The sequence below is a fragment of the Rhinatrema bivittatum genome, chromosome 6 (assembly GCF_901001135.1).
Source record: "Rhinatrema bivittatum chromosome 6, aRhiBiv1.1, whole genome shotgun sequence".
Taxonomy (NCBI): Eukaryota; Metazoa; Chordata; class Amphibia; order Gymnophiona; family Rhinatrematidae; genus Rhinatrema; species Rhinatrema bivittatum.
Genome location: NC_042620.1, coordinates 276,362,931 through 276,382,143, shown reverse-complemented (window position 1 = coordinate 276,382,143; position 19,213 = coordinate 276,362,931). Strand labels below are relative to the sequence as shown.

General features: G+C 44.3%; 1 protein-coding gene across 3 annotated transcripts in view; it reads left to right on the top strand.

Moving 5' to 3' along the window:
- DLG3 (discs large MAGUK scaffold protein 3) overlaps positions 1–19,213 on the top strand; it is a 507,232-nt gene that overhangs the window by 190,612 nt on the left and 297,407 nt on the right. Inside the window, exon 1 of one of the 3 annotated variants that reach the window (XM_029607250.1) lies at positions 3,105–3,400. The exons of the other annotated variants lie outside the window; for them this stretch is intronic. The gene's annotated coding sequence lies outside the window, so the exon portion shown is untranslated. Of the gene's footprint in view, positions 1–3,104; positions 3,401–19,213 lie in introns of those variants that run through there. 3 annotated transcript variants of the gene reach the window in all.

The following is a 19,213-nucleotide window of genomic DNA, read 5'->3' as shown; positions in this document are numbered from 1 at the left end:
CACTTTAATTATCAGCTCTTTGTGACCTTGGGCAAGCCACTTCACCTTCCATCGCCTCATGTACAAAAAACTTAGCTTGTGAGACCTCTGGAGACAGGGAAAAACCTACAATACCTGCAAGTAATCCTCATTTGAAGTGCTTGAAAAACATAAATATAATAAATGAAAAAAAAATGCAAAATGATCTTGTTTTTCTTGAAAATTGTGGAAGCATACAATAATTGCTCTGCTGGCATTTTGATCTGTTCCTTCCCTTCTCGAGTGCTTGTTTTTGGGGAGGGAAGGGGAAAGGGCAATTGCCTGGGGCCCCAGTAGTAAACCTGAATAATGTCATTGGCTAGTCCTTACTTCTCATTCTGCCCTGGGCCCCAGTGTGTATGAAATTAGCCCTTATAAAAACAAAAATATAGGTGAAATATGCTGATTTTTAAATCAGCTTTTAAAATTTGCTCTTTGTACATTGCCCTGTATGCTCCGCTGGAAAGATGATTTAAAAAAACCCATTTGGTTAAATAAATAAACTTATAAAATGAAATATTATCCAGCAGTAGTAGTAGTCATTTTATTTTGCATTGACTTTTTTTTTGCATCGAGTGTCACGTGCATGATTTTTTACCCACCGGTGAGAAATTGTACATATGCATGCGATGCAAAGAGCTCCTGGCTCTCAGAGAACGAGTCCGATCTTTGGAGGCTAGAGTGGCAGACCTGGAGGAGCTGAGGCAGACAGAGAGGTATATAGATGAGACCTTCAGGGACATAGTAGCCAACTCCCAACTTCAGACTGGCAGCCCTGGTGCTGCCTTGGAGGAAGAAGGTCTCATGATTGGAAATCATCAACCTGATGCAGCAGGAAAGGATCCTGTAGCAAGGACCTGCTCTCCAGGTGATGCATTGTCCAAAATCGGCAGCCTTGCGCACGCCGATCCAGGATTTTATAAGATACGCGCGGCTATGCGCGTATCTTATAAAATCTAGCGTACTTTTGTTCGCGCCTGCTGCGCGAACAAAAGTACGCGATCGCGCTCTTTTTTAAAATCTACCCCTTAGGTTTGGCGGGTTGGACGCGCGTTTTCCGCCCCTTACTGAATAAGGGGTAAGGGAAAACGCGCGTCCATTGGCAGGTTTGTGATCTACAAACAAAAATCCCCCTTCCAACTCCCACCCCAAGCACTCCCCTCCTCAGTACTTTTTTGCCTCAGCCCTCTTCCGTGCTATCCTTACGGTCCTTCCTAATACATTTTTTCCATCCTTCCTTTCCCACTACTGTACTTGTTTCTCCTCCTTACTTTTCTCCATGTTCCCCCTTCCCATTCCTCCTCAGCCCACTACTCTCCTCCCTGTTCTTCCTTCCTTTCCCCTACTACTCTCCTCCCACACATTACTCTCCTGTCCTTCCCCACTACCCTCCTCCTTGTACTCCTACTGTCCTTTCTCCCCAGTACTCTGCTCCATGTTCCTCCACTCTCCTTCTCCCAAAGGTCTCCTTACCGTCCTTCCCCTGCAGTAATCTCCTCCCTGTTCTTCCCCCATTTTCTCCCCTTTCCTCCCAATCCTTCCTTCTCACCCACTGTTTTCTTTCCTTGTTCACTCGCTTCCCTGTCCTTCATAAGAACATAAGAAATTGCCATGGACCAAGGGTCCATCAAGCCCAGCAACCTGTTTCCAACAGAGGCCAAACCAGGCCATAAGAACCTGGCAAGTACCCAAACACTAAGAAGATCCCATGCTATTGATGCAATTAATAGCAGTGGCTATTCCCTAAGTAAACTTGATTAATAGCCGTTAATGGACTTCTCCTCCAATAACTTATCCAAACGTTTTTTTGAACCCAGCTACATTAATTGCACTAACCACATCCTCTGGCAACAAAGTCCAGAGCTTAATTGTGCAGAGTGAAAAAGAATTTTCTCTGATTAGTCTTAAATGTGCTACTTGCTAACTTCATGGAATGCCCCCTAGTCATTCTATTATTCGAAAGTGTAAATAACCGATTCACATCTACTTGTTCAAGACCTCTCATGATCTTAAAGATCTCTATCATATCCCACCTTGGCCGTCTCTTCTCCAAGCTGAACAGCCCTAACCTCTTCAGCCTTTCCTCATAGGGGAGCTGTTCCATCTCCTTTATCATTTTGGTTGCCCTTCTCTATACCTTCTCCATCTCAACTCTATTTTTTTTTTAGATGGGGCGACCCTAATTGTACACAAAATCCAAGGTGCGGTCTCAACCTGGAGCATTATGACATTTTCCATTTTATTAACCATTCCCTTGCTAATAATTCCTAACATTGTTTGCTTTTGTTGACTGCTGCAGCACACTGAGCCGACGATTTTAAAGTATTATCCACTATGATGTCTAGATCTTTTTCCTGGGTGGTAGCTCCTAATATGGAACCTAACATCGTGTAACTACAGCAAGGGTTATTTTTCCCTATATGCAACACCTTGCACGTGTCCACTTCCTTTTCCTCTGCACTCTCTCTCCTCCTCACCTCCTTTATCTTCCTCCCTAGCAGTACTAACCTCTTCCTCACCAGTTTTCTCATTCTTCTCACTATTCTTTACCTTTCTCCCCTAGTGCACGCCTCACTGTGCTCTCTCCTCAGTGTCCTCTTTTCCTCTTCACTATTCTTTACCTTTCTCCTCGGCAGTACTCCCGTCACACTCTTCTCCCCAGCTGCCTCAGAACTTTCCTTACTATTTTTCACCTTCCTCCCCCAGTGCACGAGTCGCTATCCTCCTCCTTCAGTACTCTCCTCACTGTCTTTTACTTTCCTGCATGGCCCTACTCTCCTCACTATTCTTCACCTTCCTCCCCGGCAATCCTCTCTCATTCCCGCTCCCAGGATTGGAATGAGGAAGCGGCTGTGTCTCCAGAGGGCGCGTTAGGGGCGTGATTCACTATGCCGAATGCTCCCAGGAAAAAGGAGCCGGAGGTGTGGCAATATAAGTCGTGCACGCGCTCTGCTCTTGGCTGGGGGAAACAGGTTCCAATAGTGTCCCTTGCTGTGATTGGAGACCGCCAGAAGTACGGGCTTTAAGCCCCGCCTTCTCGCACTTTGGCAGTTGCACGCGCTCATGTGTTTGATTTAGGGGCGTAAACTACTCCGAGACACTACTTTGGAGAGAATGGCCCAGTCGCCCGTCTCCCTGTGTACCATCCACTCCTCCCGCTACACCGCCAGTGCCGGACTCCACCCCCCTTCCCTCTGGCGCGCGCGTGCGCCGTGCTCCTCCCCCTCACACACCTGGCGGCGCGCGCACCCGAGGCCGGCCGGCGGCGGTTTCGCTTTGTGCTCTGGAGGAGGGAAGGTGGCATCCGGGTGAGAGAGCAGCTCGCTGAGCTGGGGAGGAGATTGCTCTCACCTTGAAGAAGACCCGGGAGAAACCCTGGAATGTGAGTTGCGTGCTCAGGGTCCTGTTTTGTTTTAAAGAAATGTCCAATGTCCTGGCTAAACGGAATGCACAATCTGGCCATGCACGGAAAAAGAAATTCTGCTATATTTTCTGTAGGACACAAATGGATAGATATGGGGGAGGGGAGAGAGTGCAGAGAGCACGGTCAATTCCCTACCATTCTTTCCTTCTGCTCCTCTCCTTTTCCTTCTGTTACTTTTCACATAGCCTTTTCCATTTCCCTTTGTCTTCCCCCAGGTTTTTCCCCATTTTGGCTTCCCCGACAAGGCTCCTCCCCATTTTGGCCTCCCCCACAAGGCTCCTCCCCATTTTGGCCTCCCCCACAAGGCTCCTCCCCATCTTGGCCTCTAACCTTACCCCTCAACAAACTTCCTGCTCATCTATTCCTCCTTCCTCCCACAAGGTTCCTGCCCAGCTTGTCCTACCCCCCTTCAAGGATCCTCACTACTTTCTCCTCATCTGTTTCCTTTTCATTCCCCCCCCCCCCCCTCTTTGGATTGCTCTCAGTCCCTTTGATTCTTCTTCATCTTCCCTTTCAGTTTCCTCTAAATTGTCCCCTTTCTCTTAATTTCCTTTTTATCATCCCCCCTAGTTTCTTGGAGCAGAATAAGTGGCAGGCCGTCAGGATAGGGCCATGGTGAAATGTGTGCTTCTAGGACAGGGAGGAGGGGAGGAATAGCAGCTGCAGAGGTTGGGATTGTGGATTTACTGTGGCCTCTTGCTGTTGGCCTGATTGCCAAAGAGGAGGTTGCTCTTTTAAATGTGGTAATGTTTGATATATATATATATATATATATATATTTTATTTTATTTTATTTTTTTTTTTTTACCAAGGAAGTATCCTGTATTCTAGTGATGTCAATAGCCACCCTAGTTGTTATGGAAAGGCGTGAGAAGCAGCTTTCCCTGCTGTAATCCTTTTTCTGAGGGGTGTACTTAACAGGAATTGAGATCACCTAGAAACATAGAAATGACGGCAGAAAAAAGACCAAATGATCCACCCAGTCTGCCCAGCAAGTTTATGCCAGTATCTGCTGCACTGTGCATTTTACCTGGTGAATATGGGATCTGTGAATTTCATGTGTATAGTTATCCTATGTAATATAATAATGATGGCTGAAAAAGACCAAATGGTTCATTCAGTCTGCCCAGCAAGTTTCTTATGGTAGTAACTGCTGCTGTGTGCAGGTTACCCCAAGGTTTCTATTAATAATTAAAATCAAAACCAAACAGGTGTTAAACCTATATTAAAATTACTGTTAGCAACATTTTTATGGGGCAAGCAGCTTTCTTGATAATTCAGAAAATTCTGCTTGAACGTGCTTTGCTTTTGGACTTGGTTGTAAAAGCACGCCTGTGCTTTTTCCTTAATGTCTGTGTATCAGTACTTTGGATTGTAAAAGTCAAGGCCCAGCATTGGTTGTCGTCTTAATTAAATTCCCCTTCCACGCCCCCCCTCCCCTGCTTGCCCATCAAAGCAGAGAGGGATGTTGCAGTAGTGTCAAAAGCATCAAAGCTATTAAGGGTAGTAATCTCCATGCCTTCTGTTAGGGGTTGTAACTGCTGCTGCTCTATGCAGGTTACCCCCATGTACTCTTTACTTCCTTTCCAGCCTCTAGCGATCTGCAGTGTTTATCCTATGCCCTTTTGAATTCATTTATTGTTTTTGTCCACACCGCCTCTTCCAGAAGGGTATTCCAAGCATCTCTGTGAAGAAATATTCCCTGATGTTGGTTCTGAGACATCCCCCCCCCAATAAAGGCTCCAAAAAGATTTTCTAGTTGAGAGTTGACTTTGGTATGGAAAGGTCTTGGGGAGAGATAAGACCAGATTGCTGTAGTGAGGTGTATGCTGTGAACACACAGATTTTTGATTAATCGTCCAACTTGTGTAACTGTACTCATTCTCCTGTCCTGGGCTAGTAATATGTTTGCAAACCTCTATCTGGAACTGGATTATCTTGCTGTCCCACAACTAATTTATCTGTTCAGCGCTCTGACTCCTGTCCTTACTCTAGGTGCTTTAACCATCTCGATTCCCCATCCAAACACTACTTTCCCAATCATCAGTATTGTGTCATGCCAGTTGGCCTAGTTTGGCACCCTCTGCTCATTCAGGCTCTGTGGTAGAACTGACTAAAAGCTGGGTCTATCTGGCAGACTAAGTACAGCAATAACTAGAAATCTTGGCAGAAATGCAGGTGCTTATTTAGCAGTAGTATCTGCCATTTATTATAGGGGCTCTAGAAGGCTCATTAGTAATGGTAGCTATTTTACTCCTGGGGGAATTCTGCGCAAAAAAAATAAAAAAATTCTGCAAACTTTATATTGGTCAAATAACACAATTTACATGACAGTCTTTTAAGTAATTACATTTTAAATTAATACAGAAAAAAGTTATTACTTAGAGATGCAGAATTTCCCTAGAAATTCACTGTAAGAGTGACACTTCCACTCGCTCTCCCTACTCCCCTGGCCACTTTGCCCTCTCAGGCTCCAACTCTTCTACCTGTCAGTATCTCTCCCCTTCACCTCTAGGCTCAACCCCTTCCACTCTATCGCCAGTCCCAGAGTTTGACCCCATTCTCAGTTCTGCCCCTCACACATGCTCCCTCTCTCTAATACACATTCACACACCCTCATACAGGCTTCTTCACTTTCTCGCGCACACACATCCCCTCATACAGGGTCCCTCTCTCTTGCATACACACCCACACAAGCTCCCTTTCTCTCTAACACATACATCCTCACACAGGCTACCTATGTCTCTCTCATGCACCCCTTCCCACAGGCTCTCTCTCATACATACACAATGCCATCACACAGGCTAGTACCCTCACATACACACAATCCCTTTTTCATATACACCAGCTCCCAGTCTCTCACACACATACACACTCCTTCACAATCTCCTGATATGGGCTCTCTCTCTCTCTCTCTCTCTCTCTGGCACCCACACTCAAGCATCCCCCCCCTCACCTCCCATGCTCTCTCTCACTCCCTCTGCTCTCACGCCCCTCTCCCTCTCCTCTCACACACACACACATTCACTCTCACCGGGACCTTCATCTTTGCTGTGAATGGAGCATACTCTGTTCGCAGCACATGGCGCGTGTCCCGCGACACCGGGGGCCTTCATTTTCACTGCGAATGTCGCACATCCTGCGGCACCGGGGGCCTTCATTTTTGCTGCGAACGGCACACCGGGCCTTCATCTTCGCGTGTTCTGTTCATGGCATGCTAGGGTCTCCTCTGCCATTTTCTGTGCAGAATTGCCAAATTCTGTGAAGAAAATGGGAATTCTGTGCAAATTCTGCACTCCACAATAGCACAGAATTCCCGCAGGACTACTATTTAAATCACACTGTGATCATAGAATTTAACTTCTTTTTTTTTTTTAACTTAATTAAAAAAATGTATATTCTGCTTTTCATGACACTTCAAACTGGATTACATTCAGGTACTGTAGGTATTTCCCTATCCCTAGAGGGCTCACAAATCTAAGGGCTGATGTAATAAGATGTGTTCGGCAGTTTAATTCTCTGTTGTGTGCACGTTTTTCTTTTGCACAAATGTTATAGCCCATGCAGCAAGGAGTTTTGTGTACAAATATGCTCACACAATAATGTATGTTTAACCCATTATGTCCTAGGTTTCTGAAATGCCAGTTATATCTACCTCTTTATTCAGTGCTAACACTCTTAACTCTCAAATTTACTACTTAGACTTCTGGCTTTGGCATATAGACATTTCAAAGTATGTTTTTTGTATTAACAACCTGCTTATCAGTTGACAGGGATAATTTGGAATCTTTTAACTCGGATATCTTTTTTACTTATAGACACATGGACTACTTTTGCTTTTATTTGAACCTCTCTTTTGGGCTGCCGTAACTCCTGTTTCATTTGTATATTTCAAAGATACTGCCCTCCAAACCATGCACTGCTGAGCGATGATCGACTTTCCCCCTTGCTCTAATTTAAAAGTTGCTCTATCTCCTTTTTAAAGGTGAGCACTAGCAGCCTGGTCCACCCTGGTTAAAGTGGAGCCTGTTCTTTCAGGAAAGATTCCCCTGTTGCCCAGTTCCTTGCAAAACTGAATTCCTCTTCCTTGCACCATTCTCTTCCATGTATTGAGACTCCAGAACTTTGCCTGCCTCTGCAGACCTGCGCATGGAACAGGGAGCCTTTCAGAGAATGCTACCCTGGAGGTTCTGGATTTTTACTTTCTACCTAAAATCCTAAGTTTGGCTTCCAGAGCTTCCCTCCCACTCCGACCTATGATGGTGCCCACATGTACCATGACAGCTGGCTCCTCCCTAACACTGTCTAAAATTCTTTCTAGGTGATACATGAGATCCGCCACCTTCACACCAGGCAGGCAAGTTACCAAGCAATCCTCATGTCCACCAGCCACTTAGCTAGCTATCTTCATTTCTAACAGTCAAATCACCAATTATGTTGGCTACCCTAGCCCTTCCCTTCTGGGCAGTAGCCCTGGGAGTCTGATCCTCCGTGCGAGAGTATAATGCATCACCTGAAGAGCAGGTCTTTGCTACAGGATCATGTCCTGCTACACCAGGGTGATGCTTTCTGACCCTGTGACCTACCTGTTCCAAGGCAACACCAGGGCTGCCAGACTGGCCTGCTATGTCCCTTAAGGTTTCCTCTATATACTTCGCTGTCTGCCTAAACTTCTCCAGGTCTGCCACTTTAGCCTCTAAAGATCGGACTCTGGGTGCACACATACAACTTCTCACCAGCTGATAAAAAATCATACATGTGACACTGTGCAAAAGACTGGAAGGCCCCTATCTCACTGCTGGACTGTTGCCTTCATCTTAATATTTTTTATTTCTTAGCCAAGTTTAGGTTGCTAAGGGATTAGGGATGAGTAAATTAGAATCCTTTAAATTTATGTGGTGCACTTGCTGTTAATCTGGTAGTACTTGTAAGGGGATAATTAAACTCCTGATGAGGGCTGGTGCAATCCTGTGTTTTAGATAAAATCCTGATTGATTTTTAATGTGATAGTCTCTCTTGCCTGTAAAATCAAAGAATGAGCTCAAGGAGGGAGGGAAAGTAAGACACTAGAATTACCTACCTTATGATAGCTTTTTATTTTAGGAACACATACTAAAGAATATACCCCAATATTTCACCTTTCCCTACCTTTCCTAAAATTTCCCAAAGCAATACTCGCCAAGCCTCTTCAGCCAACAGCACAATCTTCTTCTCTTCTCAATATTCCCATAGGAGTACATTATCCTGTAAGGTTATCCTTTTACAGATATAAGTGTTTTTCTTGGGTTGGTATCGTTAAATGGTTTTGTTTTATGCTAAGTACTGGAAAAGAGGCAAATATCAAGTGAAGTATGAATAACATGTTAAGCAAAAGCAATCACGTGCAGATTTCAAGCAATGTAAATATATTATGGTGGATGATTGTAAATTAATAAAGACCATCAGAATTATGCTACAGACAGCAAACATAATTTCCTGTGCTTTTATGTCTGGTTCATGGCAAATTTTAATCACTTGGTTTTGATGAATATACAACATCTAGGTATATGTTTCTTTGATAATTTTCACTGTTGCATGTACATGTGCACTGTCTTGGTATTTGAGAATTTTTCACTATTGCATGTAAAATGGTAGTGGAATCTTTGGAGAAACACAATAGTTGGACTTGAGAAATATATTTAATTACTTAACTTATATCGCTTATGGTACAGTGTTTCAAAATAACATTTCTTCATCGGAGTAACTTGGATTATATAAGATGTCCAGTGGTTACATATGTACTTATAATAAAGTCCCAAATAATGTCTCTTGGTTGTATACATTAAATGTTCTCTTTATTGCTGCAGGTCTGCTACAACCCAATGGTGTTGTTGAACTGTTGTGTCCTTGCTGATTACTTCTGTCAAACTGTAAACTGACATAAGTCCTGTTTTGGCATATTAGCTCTGAAGGCAAGGCTTGCTTGTGCTGGTGTCTACTCTTTGCTGTTAAGCGAAGAAGTAAAGGTGATTGGTGTAAAAGTAGCCTTTATTGGAATAAGCCCGACTCTGGCCGAGTTTCGCTCCCACAGGAGCTCCCTCAGGGGCTGTTGAGAACAAAAAATCTCTCTTAACACTTAAAATAAAATACACATACATATGTCACATAAGTGTAAATAAAGCAAAAATGACTATGTGCATATGTAATGAAACAAAGGTTATGTACACAATGACAAAAATGTGAGTGATACAACTGTACATATATAATGAATCAGATAAATCAAATGGTGTGCATATATTTTAATGACATGCATAACCCACTGGTTGTGGATTAACCTGCTGAACACTGAGATTTTTTGTTCTCAACAGCCCCTGAGGCAGCTCCTGTGGGAGCGAAACTCGGCCAGAGTCGGGCTTATTCCAATAAAGGCTAATTTTACACCAATCACCTTTGTTTCTTCGCTTATCAGCAATTTGGATCGGCTTCCGCTTTGTTTCTTGGGTCCTACTCTTTGCTGTTGTCATTGTTGTTAACAGGGCATCTCAAAAAGACAGAGGAAGCATGTAGATGCCGACAAGCAAGCCTTCTCTAAGGAGCTAATATGCCGAAACAGCCTTGATGTCAGTCTAACATTTGACAGAAGGAATCTGCAAAGACACAACTGCTCAACAATGTTTTTGAGTTTTAGCAAACCTGCAGCAAAAAAGAGGAGAACTCTGGAGAACAACTAAGAAATATTCTATTCCTATAGGAGTCATCATTCGGAACTTTATACTAGGTGTGTGTATATATATATATATATATATATATATATAGTAACCATTGGACATCTTAGATAATCAGTGTTCAGCAGATTAATCCACAACCAGTGGGTTATGCACCTCTACCAGCAGATGGAGCAAAGCTGATGCCACGGTATATATACCCCTGCTCTGACAGTCCGCCACTATTCTCAGTCTCCAGCAGTGGTGGATGTGCATTTCCCTACTGGGATTGCTTGTTTAAAAAAAAAATGAGAAAAGGAGAGAGAGGATTTTCCGTCGATAAGCAGGCTGAATTAGCCATGCTGTTTGGGTGATGTCATCTGGTGCTCTTGCAGACTTTCCTCCTCAAGGCAAAGCTTCGATCTGCTGTGCCTGTGCGGCTCTTCCCATGCGCAGTTCGTCATTGGTCTCTGTGCTTTGTTTTTTCCCACGCTCGAGCATGGACGTGTATGTTTTTCCTCCTCATTGTTTCCTCACATCAAGGGATTTTTCTGTTTTTTTTTTTCTTTTTTTCAATCTTGTTTCACGCAAGCGATCCTACAACAGCATTTTTCAGTGCTACTGGAATGTCCAAAAAGCTTGGCTTCAAGTATTGTGAGTGCGGACACGAAATGTCTGTCACTGACAATCACAGCTATTGCTGTCTGTGCCTTGGCCTGGACCACGACCAGGCATCGTGCAGGGACTGCAGCCGAATGCTCTCCCGGGCATGCAGACAGTGAGCAGAGAAGATAGCCTTTCTCCGGGACAAAGGAGTCCTGCTCTGAGACTTACGCATCCTCTCTGTGGCGCTCGACTCATTCTTCACCTGGACCTAAATCTATGTCCCATGAGATCCACTGGAGAGCGTCCTCCATGGAGCCACAGGCGAGGCCTATTTCCAAACATAAGCTTTTGGGTGAAAAGGTTGCTTCTGCACTGCCCAAGGCCAAATCGAGATCTGCAGGGTCAGCTCATTTCTGATGTGGGCACCAGGGTGTCTATGGCACTGGCGAAAGCCTCGTAGTGTCATACTGACCAGCCTTCTGCGTCGGACTCTCATCGCCTTTGTGACGCAGCCACGCTGGTGTTGAAGGAGTCGTTCCGTAAAAGAGATCATACCACAGCGCATCGGCGTGGACGTTGAAGCCGGTGCTGGGCAACGGAGGATTTAACACAACTCACTGCACACTCCAAAGCATATGGCGCATCGATGCACACCATGCGTTCTACCACGCATGATGTCCTCATGACGCACAATCCAGTTTCCTCTGTGCATGCATCGTCCAAGAGCACCGGTAAGAGGAAGTCTACTTCTCATAGGCGGAGAGAATCCCAGGACACCCAAAGTCCTCATACCAAGAAAAAGAGATTGGAACCGGTATTCCTGTCTCCCACAAGTCATGTGGACCCAATCTTGGACATATTGTCACAACCCCCTTGGGTTTCTCCTTCTAAGCCATTGTCACTTAGTTCCAGGTCATCGTCCATCCAAGGAGACCATACAGTGTATTCAGGCTTATCCAATCGTTCCCATCTACAGTGTTTCATTCTTCAGGAAGAACTATCTCCATGGGACAAGATGGCTCTTCTGGGAAAGGGCTCCTGGATCCTGGCTCAGCATTTCTCAGACATCTTGTCTGTAGCTGTTTGCCCTAGTGGGAAACATTCTCCAGTTATAGCACAAAAGAATCAGTGGCATCTTTCAAACACACCTCTAAGCCAACATCGGATTTCTAAGAACATAGGGAATCTATTCTCTTCTTGGTATCCTGGACTCCTGCTACCACATATTCTGGGTCCCAGTGGTGAAGGGCTTCCTGACCGTGCCTGACTTTTCCGGAAGCACCAGTGTCCCGCACTCCAGATGGGCAGAATTGACCCTCAGCTGTCCCCTCAGTCGATTCAGCCTGAATCTCCACCAAATATTTTGCCTTCCAGCTCGATGGGTATTCCTTCTGACCTGCCAGAAGAACCAACTGATCACTCTTCTCCCCCAGAGGATTTAACCTATTTGGAGTTTGTTGAAAAGCTGGGTACAGTGCTGGAGGAGGAAGTCTGGAAATTCCCGGACCCTCTGGAAGAAGTCTTCGGGATTCTGAAGTTCTGGTTGAACCATCGGCTCTGCCTTCTCATAAGGTTCTCGAGGCAAGTCTTTATTATCAAAGGAGGTGTTTCAAACAGTTTCAACCCTTCAGGACTCAGCTTTATCAGCAGTTCCAACAACTTTGTATGCAGCTTCAGTTGTCTCAACCAAGAGCAAGCAGGAGGAACCGTAACCAGAAGCCCTTCAACCATCAGTTCAAAAGCCTCCTCAGTCTTTTTTGAGGATAACCCAGCCACAGCCTCACTTGTCAGGCAGGATACATTTTTCCTCAGAGTGGGGTTGAATCTCCTCAGATCAGTGGGTCCTAAAGATTGTAAGTGAGGGGTATTGTCTGGACTTTAGTGTCACGCCCTCTCTTCCCTACCGTGCCGGCCACTTGAGGGATGTTTCTCAACTGTCTGCTGGAGCAGGAGATTCAAACTCTGCTCCATCAACAAACCATCTGACCAGTGCCCAAACATCGGCTATCACTCCCAGTATTTCCTTATTCCGAAGTAGTTGGGGGGGATTTTGACCTATTCTGGACCTACGTTTGCTCAACAAGCACATTCAGAAAGAGAAATTCAAGATGACTTCCCTCAAGCTAGTCCTTCCGTTCATTCAGGAGAACGATTGGAAGTGCTCTCTGGATCTCAAAAGATGGTTGCACACACATTCTGATACACCCCTTCTGTTAGCAATTTCTATTTTTCCAGGTGGCCTTGACCCACTATCAATACAAGGTCCTACCCTTTGGCCTTTCCTCAGCTCTGAGAGTTTTCACCAAGTGTTTGGCTGTGGTAGTGGCTCATCTAAGACAACAGGGAATCCAAGCTTTTCTCTATCTAGATGACTGGCTAATAGTTTTCCCCAACAGGTCTTCACTACAGGCACACTTAAAGACAACTATCATGTGCCTGGAGTCTCATAAGAACATAAGAAATTGCCATACTAGGTAAGACCAAGGGTCCATCAAGCCCAGCCTCCTGTTTCCAACAGTGGACAATCCAGACTGCAAGTACCCAAAAACTAAGTATATCCCATGCTAGTAACAGCAGTGGCTATTTTCTAAGTCAACTTGATTAATAGCAGGTAATGGAGTTCTTCTCCAAGAACGTATCTAAAGCTTTTTTAATCCCAGTTATACTAACTGCAGTACCACATCCCCTGGCAACAAATTCCAGAGTTTAATTGTGCATTGAGTGAAAAAGAACTTTCTCCGATTATTTTTAAATGTTCTACATGCTAACTTCATGGAGTGCCCCCTTGTCCTTCTATTATCTGAAAGAGTAAATAACCGATTCACATTTACTCATTCTAGACCTCTCATGACTTTAAACACCTCTATTATATCCCCCCCTCAGCTGTCTCTTCTCTGAGATTCCTCATCAACTACGAGAAGTTGGTACTCAAACTGACCCAAATACTGCAATTCATTGGAGCAAGGATAGAATCAATCCGTTCTTGTGCCTTCCTCCCACGAGAAAGATTTGAAAGAATTTGTCTTCTCTGTACAGAACTGCTTTTCAGATCGGTGATCACAGTGCTCCAGTTGCTTGTACTCCTGGGACACCTGGCATTGGGCATTCATATAGTTTCTCACACACAGGGGCAGATTTTCAAAGCCCTACGCATGCCGGGCTTATTTTCAAAAGGTCCCGGGATGCGTGTAAATCCCGGGGCTTGAAAAAAGGGGCTGGGTGGTCTGGGGATGGGCCGGAGCCTCCAGGCACAGCGGCCATTTGCTGCTGTGCCCGAGATCACAGGCCGGCCATTGGTCGGCAGGCGTAACTGGGTAAGTTACATTTTTTAGGGGGGTTTAGCTTAGCGATTGGGGGCGGGAGAGTTAAGGGAAGTGAAGGTGGGGTGGGGGGTAGGGGACGGAGGAAGGCAGTGTGGCTTGACGCGCATGCAAATGCACAATTGTGCACCCCCTTGCGCGCGCTGACCCCTGATTTTATAACATGCACGTGGCTGCGCAAGCATGTTATATAATCGGGCGTACGTTTGTACGCCGCATGTGTATGTTTTAAAATCTGCCCCAGTCGATAGTCGCCAAGATCTTCCTACAATGGAGTCAGTCGTGCTTGGACTTCTTTGCCACCGAGGAAAACCGCAAAGTGGTGGACTTCTGTTCAATCCGTCCCGGCCGCTTCAGGAAGATGCAGGATGCCTTTCTCCTCTCGTGGTCGACTGGCCAACTGTACGCTTTTCCGCTGATTCCTTTGATCTCCAGAACAGTTCAAAAGTTGCTTCAAGATAGGGCTCAAATGATTCTATTAGCCCCAGTTTGGCCAAGACAGCCTTGGTTTGCGTATCTGGTGCAGTATTCAGAGGACCACCTCATCTTTCTCGTTCGAGAACCAGATTTAACGCAAGAAGGGGGCTCTTTTTTTCACCCTCTCCACGCTTCTCTCCACCTAACAGCCTGGTTGTTGAACACAAGATCTTGCAAGAGTTAGCTTTCTCACCAAGCATTCAGTGCATTATTGTAGCAGCAAGGAAACCTTCAATTAGATGGAGTTATTCCTTCAAATGGAAAAGATATGCCCAGTGATTTCAAGATAAGAACATTAGCCCCTTTTCTTCGTCACTGAGGGGACTTCTTAGTTACCTTCTTCATCTCTCAGAATCGGGTCTGGCCATGTTGTTGGTAAGGGTCCATTTAAGTGCTATAATCACTTACCATGAGAGGGACAAGGATTCCTCGGTTGGTTTCCCATTCATTAGTGCCTTGCTTCATGAGAGGTCGTCTTAACCTTCATCCTTCCATCAGGAAACCTCCACTACCTGAGATTTGAACATTGGTTTTGTCTGCTATCATGAAGGATCCCTTCAAGCCCCTACAAATCCGTCCCTCTGAAATTCCTCACTTGGAAGGTGGAATTCCTTATGGCTATCACCTTGGCTCGACGAGTGAGCGAACGCCAAGCCTTGGTGCACTTCTAACTCTACTTGCAATTTTATCATGACAAAGTGGTGCTCAGAACACACCCTAAATTCCTTCTGAAAGCGGTATCAGCTTTTCACATCAATCAAGTTGTATCCCTTCCTATCTTTTTTCTAAACCACACAGTAATAAGAGAGAGAGAATCTGCTACACTCTTTGGACTGTAAAAGAACTTTAGCTTACTATGAACAAAGAACACAGCCTCTCTGGCGTTCATAGTTTGTCTCGTTTAATCCCAGCTCACTGGGTGTGGTAGTCTCCAAGGGACAATTTCCATCTGGATCAGAGAGAGCGCTCAGTTCTGCCATAAGTCTGCACATTCACCATTGACAGGATCCGTCAAAGAGCATCAGGTGCGAGCTACAGCGTCCTCCATGGCTCATCTTCGGAATGTACCAATTGAGGATATCTGTAGAGCGGCTACATGGTCATCTATCTGTACCTTCACCTCTCACTACTGCCTGGACCAACTGGCAGCTTCAGATAGTGGAGTAGGTCATGCAGTGTTTGTCAAGTGTGTTTGGCCAGAAAGAGATGCCCACCGGGGAACCTGGGTAAAAGGAAAAAAAAAAAAAGATACATTCACAAAAGTCAGGCAAAGAACGGGAAGGTGGCTTGTTAACACAGATTATCCACCCCTCGTCCTTTCGCCCTTCCATTCAGTTTTTCTTTTATCGGAATTTGGGACTCCCAAACAGCATAGCTAATTCAGCCTGCTTATCGACGAAAAAAAGCAAGTTTGCTTACCGTAAATGGTGTTTTCCCTAGGTAGGGTGAATTAGCCATGCGTACCCTCCCTCCTCCATGGATATGTCTGTTCTAGCCTTTCCAATCACGGTGCTCCTGTCTAGCTTTCGTAAGCACCGAGAAGACCGATGATGTGCTGCACACAGAGCCACGCAGGCACAGCAGATCGAAGCTTTGCCTTCAGGGGAAACATTTGCGAGAGCACTATTGGATGACGTTGCCCAAACAGCATGGCTATTTCATCCTGATTGGCCTGTGGTCTGACCCAGCATGGCAATTTCTTATGTTCTTATTTGGAGGTTTCTAGACCTCTTAGGAAGACCGACCGGCTGTTTGTGCTCCATGGTGGGAGTACAAGTTGAGCTGGCGTCATGGGCTACAATAGCCCTCGGGATTAAGGAAGTTATCATGGCTGTGAATGCAGCTGCTGAGCAGCCGTTACCTAAGCAGGTTAGGGCTCATTCCACTAAGGCTCAGTGTCATGAGTAGAGCTTCTATTGTTGTCTCCCATCAAAATTTGCCGAGCGGCAACAGGGTCTTCCTTACATTTTCCAGGTATTACCGAATGGATGTGCAGGCCTGGGAGGATCAGCCTTTGTGTGTGGGGTGTAGGTCGGACTGCGGGCAGCCTCCCACCCTTTTTGGGAGTAGCTTGGGTTCATCCCACTGGTTGTGGATTAACCTGTCTGAATGCTGAGAAATTACTATTTACCTGATAATTTCCTTTTCTCTAATGAAGACAGGTTAATCCATCTTCCCATCCTTGGCTGCCAGTTTGTGGTTCTCTTGTCTTCCTGAGTGGCTGTATTCCGGGGATAACTGATGTTGTTTCAGTCCCCAGATTAGTGTTTTTACACTAATTTGACTGAGCTCTGTGTTTCCTGTTACTGAGTGCTTGAGTGGTTGTCTGTTAATGGTTATAATTAAGTATTGTTAGTTTGTCCACAATTGGCTTTTGCAGAGAATACTGGTGGGCTGATGTCAGAGCAGGGATATATAACGTGATGTCAGCTTTGCTCTGTCTCCATCTGCTGGTAGAGGTGCGTAACCCACTGGTTGTGGATTAACCTGTCTTCATTAGAGAAAAGGAAATGATCAGGTAAGTAGTAATTTCTCATTACTCCTGATGAAGAAATGGTTATTTCAAAACACTGGACCAGTGTTGGGGATGGTCAGCTCTGATATAAGTTAAGTAATTAAATATATTTCTCAAGTCCAACTGTTGTGTGTGTTCATGGATTCCCTAAGATTTTACATGCAATAGTGAAAAATTCTCAAATAAATACCACTCCTTCGCTCTGGTAATGGACAGGAATCCATTCCACCTGGATGAAACTTCCACTCTTCATGCTCTCTTCCTAGGTGAAAGGCACCACCTCTTGTTTACTGGAAACTAGGGTCCTGGTACCAGAGGGCACCCAGTTCCAAAAGAACAAAAACTGACTTTGATTCAAAAAAGGGGAAAAAACAAACAAGAGAGGAAGGGTGGAAAAACTTCCTTGTCTCCCAAATGAGTAGATAGGCATTGAGGAAAAGCAACTCAAAAGTGAAACTCCTCTGTATTGGGTCACTGACTGATCTATCCACTGAAGGGTGAGAGAGAAAGCAGCAGGATCTTCCCTAGCCCTTGATCTGACTTTACACAGAGACTCCCCAATTCTTCATTGAAGGGGGAACCAAGGCTCTCAAAAAATGGATTTAAAAAGAGTAAATAAGCCAAAATAGGTCAGATAAAAAGGCTGACCTACAAGAGGACAATTCAGAAACCTGTTTTAATAAGTTAGCAAAAATAATTAACAGGAGGCAGGGTCATCCTGGCTTCTGAAAGATTAAGCAAAATTCCACATCTTAAGTGACGGCAGGAGTTAATGTACAGCTATAGCAGACCATCTTCATGGGGGAGTCACACCCCAAAACTCTCCACTAAATCTCTCTGAACCTCTCCAGCCAGATAATAAATTCCTTTTAGTAAATAAACCAAAGATTCCTTTCATCTATGAGAAGCCTGGGGCTGTGCCGAGAGAGACTGTGAAGCCATGGTCTGGAGGTTAGGATCACTAGTTTTGAAATGCAGTTATTGGGCATATGCATGTTGGAGACATGAATTCTGTGATCCATTTTCAAGTGTCTGAGCTGGAATGTTGCTTTCTTTATGTAGTCCTTTCATGGACCAAAGTTTTCTACTGCAAAATATTTCAGCCAGGAGTGGCTAAAGAGAAATGGAGGTGCTATAAGTAAGCAATGAAACCTTTATACATACAAATTACAGATTTTTAAAATAATGGACTTATTTTAATCCCTTTACAAAGTTGCTATGGGCCACTCTGCTAGCACAGTGCCATTCTGGACAGTTACTGTTTTCTAGATAGCTTGATCCCAAGACTGCCTTCCTTTAATGCAGTGTTAGGAAGCTGAATGCTTGATTGCTTTCCAGAACAGAGGCAAGCTGTTAATGATCTTCTTCCTTTTTCAACAGGTGAACACTTCTAGCGCATTTTTTGTTAGATAATTCAATAAGCAATTAAAGGAAGCAAACTTAAGGACCCATCTTTGTTTATAAACATAAATACATTTGATATTGAATCTTTACAAACTAATTTCGAGTTGGATTACCATCAAATTTAAATTCCTGTTACATTAACATTTTAGTTTACAATAAGCGTAGGGAAACACGAAAGGAGAGGGCATATTAAGGAAAGGGGTATAAGAAGAATTAGAAATTAGAGGCGGCTTATAATGGTAGTCTATGGAGTAGCATAAGGTATGGTACAATACAGATCTAGACGGCTTAGAGAGCCAGAATAACTGAAGATTTTCTAGTGCAGTGGTTGTCAACAGGTATATCGGGACACACTGGTGTGATGCAAGATCCTGGGAGGTGTTATCACAGAAGCATCCATTCTCTCAGTATTGTCAGTTTTTGTGACATGAATAGGTCCTTTATTCTGCAGGTTCTACAATATGGAATGGTTTGCCATCAGAAGCTAGGACTTGCCAGGATTATTTGCATTTTTGGAAAATTGTAAAATTGGTTGCTTAAGAAAGCTTTTGTTCATTTGATGCTTTTTCTCTTTATGGGCCATTAGTAGCCTTGATTTTATTTGACTGTTCTGACTTTTAAATAATTGTATAAGTTTGAGTGCTGAATTTGTTTATGATGATATGGCTGTTTAATATTGATGCATGTTACTTTATTTTTGGTTTTGGTTTTATTTGTTGTAATTTTGTATTATGTTTTGTAATTGATTTTATTTATTGTACTATAT